Source organism: Eubalaena glacialis, chromosome 10 (assembly GCF_028564815.1).
Source record: "Eubalaena glacialis isolate mEubGla1 chromosome 10, mEubGla1.1.hap2.+ XY, whole genome shotgun sequence".
NCBI lineage: Eukaryota > Metazoa > Chordata > Mammalia > Artiodactyla > Balaenidae > Eubalaena > Eubalaena glacialis.
The window spans coordinates 18,860,603-18,870,536 of NC_083725.1; positions in this window are offsets into that span (position 1 = coordinate 18,860,603).

Here is a 9,934-nt window from a genome sequence, read left to right on the forward strand (position 1 = left end):
ATGTACAAGGATTTAAAGTGATTTTATTAATAATTTATCATTTTAATCCATTGTGTTAAGATAATTAACATGTATAATGTTGATTTTGGAGACTGTGTTGAGGCTCTCTCTCTTTGTGATCTGGTAAATCGTGAATTGTTTAAATGTTTCATGTGTGCTCAAAAAACGTGCTTTCTTCACTTGTTGGTTGATGTTGTAAAGTTCTTCCCACTTCCCATATAGTTACTATTTCAAATTTATGAATCATTTCATTTAAATATTCTCTATGATTGCTTATTATTTGTCTGCTTGTTCTATCGGTTTCTCAGATGGTTGCAAAAAAGTTTCTAATTACAATTCCTATGTGTTTTTCTCTGTAGTTATGTTGTTGCATTTTACATCTTGAAGCTATGGTTTTAAAGGCATGTAAGTCCACAATTGTTATATCTTTCTGATTTTGTTTTCTTTAAAAACATCCCCATTTATGATTTTTTTGCCTTGAATTCAATTTTGTTTGATATTAAATTTGCTCCCTAGTTTTATTTGGTTCAAAATTGCCTCATATACATTTCTGTCCTTTTATTTGCGACTTTCCTATCACCTTTTGTTTTATGAATATTCCTTTTAGAATATTGCGTTTAAAAAAATCCGGTCTGTGAGTGTCTGTCTTTTGATTAGTGAGTTTAATTCATTGCAAATTGTGTTAGTTTCCTAAGACTCCCATAACAAAGTACCACAAACTGGGTGGCTGGAAAGAACAGAAACGTATTGTCTCACAGTTCTGGTGGTTAGAGGCCCAAAATCAAGGTGTCAGCAGGGCCATGATCCCTCTGAAACCTGTGGGAAAATCCTTCCTAGTCTCTTCCTAGCTTCTGGTGGTTTGCTGGGAATCTTTGGCATTGCTTGGCTTGTAGCTGGATAACTCCAGTCTCTGCCTTTGTTGTTATGTGGCATTCTACCCATATGTCTCTGTGTTCCCGTGGCTGTCTTCTTATAAGGACACCAGTTTTATTGTATTAGGGTCCCACCCTACTTCAGTATGACCTCATCTTAATTTAGCTAATTACATCTGCAATAACCCTATTTCCAAATAAGCTTACATTGAGAGAGGTACTGGGATTTAGAACTTTGATATACCTTTTTTTGGGGGACACAATTCAATCCATAACACAAGTAATGTAATTTTATATTAGTATTCATTTCAGTTATCTTATTTCTAATTTATGCTTACCATATTTTACTTTTTTCTCTTTGCTTTTTCCTTTTGTTATCTTTCATTGGATAGAATTTTCTTCTATTGGTTTGAAAACTCTGAATTCTATTTTTGTGCTTTTTATTAGTTATATTTAACTTATTAAAAATCATATTTATGTTTATTTTTTCTCATTAATTCTATCTTATTAGGCACTCCATGAGCCCTTTTAGTCTGAGGTCTTTCATCTTTTTTTAATCTTGGAAAACCCTTGGTTATTTTTTCTTCAGTATATTCTTTTTTTCATTTTTTCCTTTTCTTCAAGGCTTCCTGTTGTACAGATGGTGACACCTGTATTTTTCTTAGCTTATTTTTATTTTTATTAGCTTCAAATTCTGTTATATTTTCCAGCTCTTTATTCCTTCCCAACACTTTCTGGGAGAACCCATCAACCTGATCTCTCAGCTCACCTATCTCTGTCCCAATATAATTCATTTTTATTATTTATATCATTTATTGAATTCTTTATTTCATTTATTAAAATTTTCACATCCAGTGTTTCTAATTGATCCTTTTTCATGATTACTTTTTTTGCTTCATCTTACCATCATCCTTCCTTTTCTTTATTTATTATGCTTATTTTAAATTATTAATATATTTATTCCATTAGTTCTAATTAATCTTGTATTGGTTGTACAGTTTGTTGTCTTTCTTTTATGGTGGTGTTGCTTCTCAGGTATCTGGTAGTTTTTGCCTGTGACTTCATCTTCGCCTGGGGGTATTAGCTATCTTGGCTTGAATTGTTACCGAAGAAAAGACCGAGACCTAGGTCTCAGCACAAGCTGCTCTTGTTGGGTTAAGAAAGGAGGGGGGCAAGGAGAGGCACACACAAACTGGGCTTGCCCTCCTCACTTTGCTAACCTCTCACCAGGGACCCTACTTGTTGGCAGTAGGGAAGATCCCTGAGCACTCCTGTTTTCTGAGGATGTGTCTCCCTGATTTGTCACTGACAAGCTCTATGAGTACGGAGGGTTATGAAGGAGAGAACCCTTAAGGCACCCAGTTTTCCTAACCCTCACCTCAGTCAGGCTCAGGCACTTTGACGTTTCTCCCACTTATTCTGTGGTGCCCACTGGAGCTGCTGTTTTTCTATCCCTCCTGAGAGGGGCCACGATGCACCCAGGACAGCAAGGTGGAAGCACAGAGTACAGTTCAAAGAACCTTTCCTTACAGTGGTGCCTGAGCCTTTTATGTTCTGAGCTGCCTTTCTTCCTCACATCTGGTCATAGTCACCCTCTGTCTCCCTACATCTCTTCACAGTCTTTTTTTTTTTTTTTTTTTACGATATATGTATTTATTGCAAAAATGATCACCACACAATAGTTAAAAAAAATAAATCTAGTTAATATCCATCACCACACATAGTTAACAAATTTTTTTTCCTGTGATAAGAAATTTAAAGATCTACTGTCTTAGCAACTTTCAAACATGTAAGACAGTATTGTTGACTGTAGTCACCATGCTGTACATTGCATTCCCAGGAGTGCCATTCTGTTTTTATTCTAAGTTTCTAGATCTACTTCTGTCAACAAGTGTCTTGTTATCAATAAGGAAAATAATCTCTAAGCAGTTCCAAGTGGCTTCAGTCACTTCCATACTTTTCCTTTAAATTAAATGTCTTCACAGTCTTTAATTTGATTCTTCGGTCCTTTTCTGTTTACTTCTGAGGTATCCCCAGGGTTGGAATAGAAGAGGGAAAATGTGGAGCCCGTTTTCAGCTTTACATCTCCACCGGCAGTGCTCCCTTTTCCTTCGCACACCCCCACCCCACCTCCAGAGAAATGCTCTCCCCATCTTACAGTCCCCTATCCAGGCAACAAGGCTGTGTCACTGCTATGTACCTTTGCTTGGCTAAATTAGTTACTGCTTCTTCATCTACTTTCCATCTTCAGAAATATCCTGAACCTTCCAGTCTACTATTGACTCCTCCAGTTTTTATTATCCAGATGTGTTTATACTTCTTTTCTTCTGCTTTACTTTCATATTTGTAGGATTTCAGGAATTAGAGGAATAGAAGCATTTGATCAATATGTCATGTTTAAACAGAAGCCCTCCAACATTAAATATTTATGTAACTAAATAAACTGATGTTCACATTTACCTGGAAGAAAAAAATATGGAAGAATAGTCAAGACAGTTTTGAAAAGAGAAGGGACTTGATTTACTACCACATACTACAGAGCCATAGGAAATAAAACACTGTAGTATTGGCACAAGAAAAGAAAAAAGAAAAAATAGATTATTATAATAGAATACAGACTTGAGGAGATGAATATATGTATTTAGTTTATGAATAGGAATAAGCATTTCAAATCAGTGAGGAAATGGTGAACTATTCCATATCTATTGTAGGGACAACTAGTTGTCTGTTTAAAAATAGAATTAATGTGGATCCCTGTTATGGCATGGATCGTGTCTCCCCAAAAGATATGTTGAAGTCCTAACCCCTGGTACCTGTGAATGTGACTGAAGGTTAATTTTTGCGTCAACTTGGCTAGGCTATGGAGCCCAGTTTGTTGATCAAACACCAGCTTAGTTGTTGCTGAGAAGGTATTTTGTAGATGTGATTAAGATTTACAGTCAGTTGACTTTAAGTAGAACAGATTACGCTCTGTAACGTGGGTGGGCCTCATCCAATCAGTTGAAGGCTTAGAGAATAAAACAGGTTTTGTAGAGAAGAAGGTGACTTTTGGAAAGCACCTAAGGATGGGGGGGGGGGCTGATTGCCAGGAGAATCAACCATGTGATTAAAGGGATGGAACTTTCAGTCCTATCCCCCAACTTTGGGGGAAGGGAGAGGGTCTGGAGGTTGGCCAGTGGTCAACGCTTAATCAATCATGCCTGTGTAATAAAGCTTCTGTAAAACCCCAAAAGGACAGAGTTTGGAGAGCTTTTGTGTTGGTGAACACGTGGAGATTTGGGAAGCGTGGCGTGCTCAGAGAGGTCATGGAAGCTCCATGCCCTTCCCACATAACTCACCCTGTGCATCTCTTCCATCTGGCTGTTCCTCAGTTATATCCTTTTATAATAAACCGGTGATCTAGGAGGTAAAATGTTTCTCTGAGTTCTGCTAGCCACTCGAGCAAATTAATTGAACCTAAGTGGGGGTTGTGGAAACCTCTGATTTATAGCAATTCAGTCAGAAGCACCGGTGACAATCTGGACTTACAGTTGGCTTCTGAAGTCGGTGGGGGGCAGTCTTATAGGACTGAACCCTTAACTTGTAACTCAAGAAGAGGGTCATTGGCACCTCCAATCTATAGCCAGTTTGTCAGAAGCACAGGTGAGAACCTGAACTTTCTATTGCATCTGAAGTAGAGGGCAATCTTGTGGAACTGAGCCCTTAACCTATGGAATCAGACGCTATCTCTGGGTAGATGTTATGAGAACTGAGTTGAATGGTAGGACACCCAGCTGGTGTCGGAGAATTGCTTGGTGGGGTGGGGTGGGGGAAACCCTACCCCCGGTCTGAATTGGTGACCAGAACTTATTTAATGTGTATATTTTGTTTTCTAGAAAGTTGATTGTTAAACATTTGCCAGGACAAAAATGCTTATGAATTAAATTTTAATGTTAATTACCAACAACACATTAATATGAATGAATCTTTTTAAATATGAGGGAAAAACAAATCCCAAAAGATTAAATACAAGATGACAGTCTTTTATAATGTTAACAGTAATTTTAAAACACTTTTGAAAGAAAACATATACTAATCTCTATTCACATTAAAAATTTTCCTTTTGAGTTGTAGGGTTTCTTTATATATTCAGGATGCTAGACCCTTAGCAGATTTGCAAATATTTTCTCCCATCATGAGTTGGCTTTTCACTTTCTTGACTCCTTGACATTTTGCCTCATCCTCGTTGAAACTTGAATTAGGAGTCTATCTTGGAGGAGATTACTCTTTAGTCCAAGTTCCAGGGCTCAGGGGAAGCCAAGAGTCTCAGAAGGTAGGAAACAGTTAACCACTTAGACTGAGGGAAGCATCAGTTTTCAGGTGAATGATAATTAATTAAACGAAAGTTCTGAATTCAATCAGGAGCCAATTTTGAATCTGCAGAGTTTCAATTAGCTGTGATTACAGCCAGAGACTGGAAATGCTGTGCCCTCAGGCCCCTCCACCTCCTGCACATTAGGGTCCAAGGGCAGTGTCTGGAGTGCCTGGTGTGGGCAGGGAGCCTTTGCAGACAGCTCAGGCCAAGTGGTGCTGCGGCAGGAGCCCCAGGGCCACAGCAATAATGCTGCAGGCTGTATTTCAACCCTGAAAAGGGAGCCACTTTCCCCTTTCCATCTTTTTCAAGCCTGGATAAGTCTCTGAATGGTCTGTGGCCAAGGCTTTTCCTTTGGTTTGCCTAAGGAGCTCTCCTGCTAAGTGGAATCAATTTACTTCCTCTTGGCAGATTGTGCGTTTTAGCACCTGCTTCTCCTGGGCAGGTGGGAGTTTCAGGAGGGCCTCCTCCTAAAGGATGATCTTGAAAACTCCAGAAAGTGCAGGGCAGAGCTGGAGGAGAGTGGAATGCCAGACACAGCCTTTAGTGGGGTGCTAGAGGGTCTTTTTTTCTGTCCGTGCTTCTGTTTTATAAACATGCGTTGAGTGACTTGTACCATGGCATCTCATAGAGTAGGTACATATATATTGAACAAATGAGAGATTCCTTGGATGGTGACTATTATAGTCCCCATATGAGGAAACTGAGGCTCAGAAATGTTAAAACCGCATGGATGCTAAGCAGAGGAGCTAGGACTATTTGACTTTAGATCTTGACTTTTTCCATAAATTGTCTCATTTTGGAATAAGGTTAATGAGTTTGTGAGGCTCATGTGGGAATCACACCTGAAGCACAAAACTGCTCACCAAAGATTTGTTCCCTTCTCTGATAGTCCAATCCATACTCAAGCTTCTGTAATGCAAGTTTGATCCTTCTTGGTCAGCCTGGAATACCTTATCCTTATCTCTTACCTCCTACCCATCAGCCCATCTCACCTTGCTCCTCTCCTCCCTGTATCCAAACAAGGCTTTTAAAAGCAGCCCAAAAGTTGCCTCCTTCAGGTAGTCTTCCCAGACTGATCCCACTAAACTCCCCTGACCCCTAGCTGTCAGTCCTGCTATGCCTGTTGCAGGGCTATGATTCATTATGATCTCTGTCATATGCACTCCTAAGCACACCCAAACTTGAATGTTCATAGCAGCGTTTTTCATAAGTGGGAACAACCCAAATATCCATCAACTGATGAATAGATAAACGAAATGCAACATACTCATACAATGGAATATTCTTCGACTACACAAAGGAATGAAATACTGATACATGTGTGGCGGTGTTGCATTCCATCCCTACTGTGAGCGCCCCAAGAGCAGGGCCTGAGACTTCTTCAGCTGTGTTTCCCTTCTATTCTCAGCTCTGCTGACCATGGAATCTGGGGGACAAGAGCCAACCACTAGGGAGGCCACTCCTGACTTGGCCACCTGCAAGGTCTACCACAATATGGTGGATACAGTAAGAGAAGGAGTCCTCCTGAAACAGAACTTAGGTCCTCAAAGAGGTTTAGTAATTGTGTCCACAAAAAAACTCAGTAAGTGGAAGCCCTGCACCAGCTTGTATGGGAATCCTCCTCACCATTCACTCCTCACCGAGGAAAGTCTAGCCAAGGGTCAAGGTGACGTGCATACCTGCTCTTCATCTTCTTCCTTCTCCTCCCTTCTTTCACTTCCCGGTCAACTTCCTATTCAGATGGGGCTCCTGAGAACCAAAGGCTCTCCATAAGCAGCGTGTGTGTGTGAGGGGGGACTGGATGGGGAGCTTGACGACCTGGATTCTACTTCCCACTCTGTCACCTCTCAGTTGTGTGTCCTCAGGCAGGAATTTCAGTCTCCTCATCTGCAAAATACTAGAATGTAAGATCCTTCAGGGCCCGTCTTGCAGACCTTCTGAACCCCAGAGCACTTAACATGATGCCTGGACTTAGCAAGTGATTAGCATGTTCTCACTTATCTGAATGGTGCCTAAAACCTACCTCACCTATCTTACAGGGTTGTATTGAATATCTAATGAGGTCATGCCAGTGAAAGACCTTGAGAACTCGAAAGCCTTGCCAAGATAAGGCTTTACAGTTGTCGTGGATGGAAGAGACCATCCCTGCCCTGGGCAAAGTGTAGTCAAAGATTGGCCTGGTTTTACACACTCCAGCAGGGGTTCATAGCAGTTTTATATGTCTTATATTTCAATTTTTGTGGTCACCAAAAATTGGAAACAACCCAATGGCCATCAAGAGATGAATGGATAAACAAATTGTGGTATATCCACACAAGGGAATGTTACTCAGTAATAAGAGGAACAAACTACTGATGCAGAGTACATACTCAAAAATGTCATTCATATAAAATTCTAGAAAAAGAAAACTAATCTGTAGTGTCATAGAACACATCAGCGGTTGCCTGACGGAGACAGCAGAAGATGGAGGTAGAAGGAAGGAAGAATTACAAGGGAGCACGAGGAAACTTTTGAATATGATGGAAATATTTGTTGTCTTGATTATGGTGACCGTTTCGCTAGTGCATGCAAGTGTCAAAATTCATCAAGTTGTGCACTTATGTGAAATGTATTATACTTCAATTAGACCTCAATGAAGCTGTTAAAAAGAAAGAGTAGCCTGGGATGGTTTTCCTCTCAGGACTCTCTTTTCCCCTCCCTTTCTCTCCTTTTAGGCTCTGAAGAGGTAGGCGTGTGGTTATTCCTTTTTGGGGTGAGAGGGGGTGGGGAAAGCTCTGTCTTGTTGAGTTTCACTCTGTTTCTTTCTGAAGGTTTCCCCTTGCCTGACTGCAAGGAAACAAGCTTCTTTCTAATTTACTGTTATCTTTGTGTCTTCTCCCTTTCAAAGATTTTGGCTGATGGCCTTGGTAGATTTCTGGATGGGGAACATGTTTGTATGGTGGCTGCATCCCAAGCTGGTGTTGGATCCAGCCATTAGGACCATAAATAATCCATCACCCAATCCTCCAGTTCTTCTATACACCAGCCAGACTTAATCACTTGCATCCTATCCGAGGTGGCCATCACTGAGAACATGGCATCTTGATAATTTTCCCTTAAAAACATGATGTCATAATGATAATTTTCATCAGAGACTAGTTCAGATAAAACCTCTAGCTTCTCCAGAAAGTCTGAGCTCTTTGGGGATGGCAGCTGGGGAGAAGCAAATGGCTATAAAGTTTCTCAGCTCTAGAGACCCCTCTACCTACCCACAGTCAGTCCCTGAGCCCTAACAACCAACTTCAACTTTATTTAACATCTGCCGAGTTTCTCTAGCCCACAAGTCCCTGAGTCCTTTCTCAGCCTGCTGCTTGGTTTTGCTTAGGGTCCTTCTGGTTTTACAACCATGCATTCCTGCAGAGAGTAATAACACAACAGTTTCAACAATATAGAGACCTTGGGAGCTCTCTGAATGCACTTTCAGATATAAGATCATGCTTACCTTCACACCAAGCTAAGAAGGCAGGGATGGGTAGCTTATTTAGTAGATAAGGACAGAGAGTTGAGGGATTCAATTAGTATCATGTGCAAGAGACCAGATAAGGGTTTAGATCACTTGTCTCCCAGGTTGGAACTTTCTCCTCTAGTCTATCCACTTTTGCTGTGCTTGGGGGCCTGGCAGAGGGTGGGAAGCTGGTAGTAATGAGGCCTCCGCTCACTGGTCTGGGAATGATGAATAGGCTGGAGGCCACATGTCCTTAATCAGCCTAGTGCAATTCCTGGTGCCTTGGGATGGACAACCTGTCTGCTGCAAATACAACCCAGGAGCTGACCCTGCACTTCCCCTGAACAGGGAAGCTGATCTTCTGTATTCCTCTTTCCATAGACCTTCCTCCAGCCCTATACAGCTTCTTCAGGAGCCCTGGAGCTTTCTGGATGACGGGCAGGGCAAGACAAACACAGAGCGAGAGGACTCACAGCAGCAGCTGCATCAGGACCACGTGTGCAGGTCCCAGCTGGTCCCTCAACCACGCCAGCCCTTCAGCAAGTCCTTCTCTTCAGAAGGGCGCTAGGTCTGTCTGCTGGGGCTGCTGTAATGAAATACAGACTGGGGAGCTTAAACAGCAGAACTTTATTTTCTCATAGTTCTGGAGACTAGAAGTCCAAGATCAAGGGGTCTGCAGGGCTGGTTTCTCCTGAGGCCTCTCTCCATGGCTTGCAGGTGGCCACCTTCTCGCTGTGTCCTGATGTGGTTATCTCATGTGCATGCACATGTCTGGTGTCTCTCTGCCTGTCCTAATCTCTTCTTACAAGGACACCAGCCATACTGGATTAGGGCCTACCCTAACAACCCCCATTTTTAACTTAATTACCTCTTTAAAGGCCCTATCTCCAAATACAGTCGCATTCTGAGGCACCAGCGGTTAGGGCTTCAACATATGGATTTTAGATGAACACAGTTCAGCCCATCATACACACAAAATCCCAGTTGGGAGGATGGAGGTCTGGCTTCCTGCAGTGGACATTCTGCTACCCTCAGTGAGATCACATCCTCCAAACCCTGTCCCTAGACTCAGAATGATAGCTAAGATCCACCAGTGAGTGTGAGCCTCCTGTCCCACTGGGGTCACCCTGCCCCGGTTTCCCAGGAGTCGACCTGGGGAGATTCTAGCCCTGTGTTGCACATAGGCCCTATCTCTAGCCTCTTGTCCATTTTCTTTTTTCCAAA